This window comes from Triticum dicoccoides, chromosome 2B, assembly GCF_002162155.2.
Source record: "Triticum dicoccoides isolate Atlit2015 ecotype Zavitan chromosome 2B, WEW_v2.0, whole genome shotgun sequence".
NCBI lineage: Eukaryota > Viridiplantae > Streptophyta > Magnoliopsida > Poales > Poaceae > Triticum > Triticum dicoccoides.
This window is the reverse complement of record NC_041383.1, coordinates 818,048,403-818,053,219: the sequence shown is the minus strand read 5'-3', so window position 1 is coordinate 818,053,219 and position 4,817 is coordinate 818,048,403. Positions and strand designations below refer to the sequence as shown.

At 48.5% G+C, this 4,817-nt stretch overlaps 1 pseudogene; it reads right to left on the bottom strand.

Moving 5' to 3' along the window:
* LOC119361562 overlaps positions 1-4,817 on the bottom strand; it is a 19,480-nt pseudogene that overhangs the window by 790 nt on the left and 13,873 nt on the right.

Sequence of the window (4,817 nt, the reverse complement as noted above, 5' to 3'; positions counted from 1 at the left end):
TGCCCACCTCGTATTGTACAGCTCTGCCGGGCATACGTATACCGCGCGCATGAAAAAAAAAGTACCCATGATCTGGGCCCGCCCCCATCTTCTCGCCCGCCCATCTAGTCGCCCGCCCGCTAATCACGGTATTTCCAGAGTTGGCGATCGCCGCCGCAGCGGATCGCCGCCGTCCGAACCCCGTGCGAGGCCACCCTCGCCGTCCCAACGTCGCCCGTCGCCGCCCTCGGCGTCTGGACGTCGCCCGCCGCCGCCCCCGTCGCCGCATCTCACCGTCCCAACTTCACCCGTCGCCGCATCTCACCGTCCCAACGTCGCCCGTCGCCGCATCTCACCGTCGTCCGACGACGCGGACGTGAAGGGCCCGACGTCTGACGCTGCCCTCGCCGCCCGAACCCCGTCCGACACCGCCCTCGCCGTCGCAACGTCGTCCGTCGCCACATCTAACCGTCGCCGTTGTACGCCGGGGACGTGAAGGGCCCGACGTCTGACGCTGCCTCCGCAGCACTGTCGTCGAACGTCGTCGACGTCTACACCGCAGGCCAAGGTTTGTCATGCCCGTCATCTAAACCTAGCGGGATAGATATAGGTTTCGCGTGAGGAATACATGCATGCAAACTCATTTTTTTATTTTTCTTTTTTTGCAAATAAGTTGCGTTGGGCACTAAATTCGTTTACAGTACATGAACGAGTAATTACACAGTTGATGCAGACTGGTCATTCGTTTGTGCTGCCCGTAACTGCGCATGCGTGGTGTTGTGTGTTTTCTACTGGATAATAGATGTAGTAATGAGCTGGAATGAAAGTAGTAATAGCAGTACTAAAAAAATTGTTTTTCTGGAGGGTAGGCTTGAGCCTGTTTAAGCCTGTCTAGTAGACTCGCCGCTGGATAGAAGTGAGGGCTAGTTCATGCATGTACGGATTTAGGGTTTAGGGTTCATCAAAACCTCCCGCCGCAGCGCCTCCTCTACGGACTAGGGCATGATTTACAGAACTAGCGTTGCTTTGGGCATGATGCATTGTACTAAACCTAACACACGATGTTTTGCAGTTCTGTGAGTTAGGCGTGTTGACATGGACGAAGAATCTGCATTCGGGAGGGACGAGAATGGTACTGATAAGGTGACTAAGACCAATAACGATAACTTGAACGAAGATGATGACAGCAGCGACAACGATTCCATCTCGTCATATGATATCTTACCTCCGGAGGATTTTGATAATAATGAACATGGCGCAAATAGCGAAAACGTAAGTGTCGTATATTTTTTTATTTTTGAAATTGCAAAGTATGGCATGGCTAACTGTATATCTTTGTGTACAAATTTCCAAGAAGATGTGGATGTTGACAATGTGCAACATAGTTGGCAGGAATCATTTGCAGATAACTTGAGCCAGGTTAGTTGATAGATGTTGTACATGGATCAATAGTATGATTTAAATGATAATAATTTGACATATATATTTTGAAATGAATGTTGTAGGAGGAGTCAGATGGTCCGAGCGTTGATCACGATGAGGGAGAGATCGATATTGAGGAGGCTCAAAGGCAGCAGAAGATGCTTGAGATACATTGGAAGGTCATGGCTATGACCTTTCGGTCGCAAGGGGATGCATACATATTCTACAACAATCACGCCAGAGAACACGGGTTTAGCATAAGGAAACAGAAGGTGAAACGAGGTGCTTCGGGAATGATCCGGTACCGGCGGTTTCTTTGCTCCAGGGCTGGGAGAAGGCAGAGCAAGTTCATAACCATGGAGGGCCGCAAGCGCAGGCTTAGACCGGAGACTCGTTGTGACTGCGGTGCACATATGGTGGTGAAGCTGGACAGAGAACGTGGCGTTTGGTTCGTCGCATCATTCGTGGATGATCACAACCACGCGATGGCTCGGCCCGACGAGGTTTGTTTTTTATGGTCACACAGACGGATTGGAGATGGGCAGAGGGCTGAGATATTGGCCATGGAAGCGGCCGGGATAAGAAAGCATATTATAATGGACAACTTCATCAGCAGATACGGTTCGTACGATAAGTGCGGGCTTATCAGGAGGGACATTTACAATCTTTGTTGCAGAGAAAAAATGAGGCTCATTGCAAAGGGTGATGCAGAGACGGCAGTTGGCATTATGAGTAGTAGGAAGGAGAAGGACCCTGAGTTTTTTTTTGAGTATGTGCGTGACAAGGAAGGGCGACTGAAGAGTATGTTCTGGTGCGATGCACAGTCGCGGAGGGACTATCAGGACTACGGAGATGTGGTCGTGTTTGATAGCACGTATAAGATGAACAGATACGGTATGCCGTTCGTCCCCTTTGTAGGAGTTAACAACCACCGTTGCACCACAGTGTTTGGTTGTGCCATCATTGCTGACGAGACGGAAGGGACATACGTGTGGCTGCTGCAGACATTTATGAAGGCAAACTGTCAGGTGAAGCCAAAGTCAATAATCACAGACGGTGACGCTGCAATGATCCGGGCTATTCGGACCGTCCTTTCAGATGTTTTCCATCGTCTTTGTTCGTGGCATATCGAGAAAAATATGCAGAGGCACCTGCATTACAAGTCACTGGATGAGTTCAGATCGCTCCTGTACTATGCCACCTCTCAAGCAAACTTTGAGCAGAGATGGAAAGCTTTCTATGATAAGTGGAAGACGGATAGAACTGAAGAGTGGCTTGACAGGATGTACAGGAAGAGGAGACTGTGGGCAGCTTCATATCTTTCCGATGGTTTTTTTCTTGGTATGCGAAGTAACCAGAGGAGTGAAAGCCTCAACTCCTGCCTTCACCTTCACCTGGACTACGGTATGACAATTGTTGATTTGGTGGTGCATTATGAGAACTGTATAGTTCGCCTGCGTGAGAACGAGGCGTACGATGACTGCGAGGCATTCCAGAAGGAACCACCGTCTGTTACTGAATATAAAGTCCTTGAGGAGCATGCCGCCAAAGTATTCACACCTGCTAATTTCTACATCTTGCAAGATGATTTGCATAAGATGGGTTAGCTGGAGATATTTGAGACGCTCGTGGGAATTGGGCGTGAGACATTCATTGTGACATGGAAGGATAACCACAAGTTTAGGTATAATGTTGTTTATGAACCAGGTAACTCAGAAGAAACTATTACATGCAGTTGTCTTAGGATGGTTCGGAAAGGGCTGCCATGCAAACACATTCTGTTTGTTCTCCATCATCTGAATTTAACTGAAATACCAAAGTGTTGTGTCCTTCATCGGTTGTCCAAACATGCAAGAGATGGGTTGCCTGTGCAGAGGAAGAGTGATATGTTTGGATGGGGTTGGTCAGGGCCATTGGAGAGAGAACGGTATAGTGCAATATCCATTAAAACCGCACAAGCTGCTCATGTTGCAGCAAATGATCCCTTCTTGTTCGATGAGTTGATGAAGTGTCTAGACAACATAATAGCACAGAAAAAGATTTCAGAGGAGGAACTTATAGGAAGTAGAAGGTATGCTATGCTGAAGAAGGAGGCAAGTCAAGTGCAACAAGTTGAGCCTGGTATTGGTGATCCTCAGAAAGTTTCGACGAAGGGTGCACCTAAGAAGGGGCGGTCAAAGGGGGGCCCCGGCGTTACAAAGAATGGTAGGCCAAAAGATTTTACAGAGAAGAAAAGTGGTCCTTTGTGCAGTTTGTGTAGTCAAGCAGGTCATAATAAGGCTACATGTCATTTGAACGAGAAGTAAGATGTTATCTTCTTATTGTTGTTATGTTCCTACTTTGATTTTAGCAACTATATTTGCTCACCAATTCTTTATGTTTTGTTCAGGAACTGGGCGTAGGTACAGATGCAGGTTGGTTTCTACGAAGAATAAAAGTGGTCGCACGAACCTTTGTCGTTTTTTATTCGTACGTGTCTGCAAGAAAACTTGATAAGTTATTTGTTTGTGTTTTGATAAAAGATATATGTAATAAATTTGGAGATGACATTGCATATGTTATACTACCTGGGCATCATGATGATTATGTTTGCTGTTTGCTACCTGGGCATATATATTGTACTGATGATGATTTTGTTTGATGTTGTTTCTGGCCGCTACTTTCTGCCAAAATAATTGAAAAAGTGAAGTTTTTAAAAAAAATGCCCGACCACCGCTGCTGGGCCCATAGTAGCTTACGGAAGCTACCCAAATCAAGCCTAAAGGCGACTCGGGCGGCCGATCGAGCCCACTAGCGGGCCCAGTAGCGGGGTCCAACAGGGCGCACGGGGATAATAAGAGAGGAGTTCGAAAGGGGGGGCGGAGGCAGCTATTTAAGCCGCTCCTGGCGCCCCCCCGCTTCCGAGGTGGGACTAAAACTAGGGCGCTGCCCCGCGCGGGCGAGGGGAGGGGGCGTGGGCCGGGGGAGGGGCGAGGGGAGGGGGGCTTGGGCCGGGGGAGGAGCCCCACGCGGGCGAGGGGAGAGGCCGTGGGCCGGGGAAGGAGCCCCGCGCGGGCGAGGGAGGGCCAGCACGTTTTTTTATATATTTTTTCTTTTTCTTTTTCTTTACTTATTTCAATTTGCTGAACTTTTTATAAAATACGTGAACTATATTTGAAAAAACTATTTTTATTTTTCTTGAACTATTTTGTATTTCCTGAACTAGTTATAAAATTTCATTAACTAATTCAAATCCGTGAACTTTCAATGAAAGAAAAAGAAAAAGAAAAAGAAAAAACGAACCAGAAAAAAAATTAAAAAAACGTGCTGGCCCTCCCTCGCCCGCGCGGGGCTCCTCCCCCGGCCCACGGCCTCTCCCCGCGCCCCTCCCGCGGCCCACGCCCCCTCCCCCTCGCCCGCGCGGGGCAGCGCCCAAG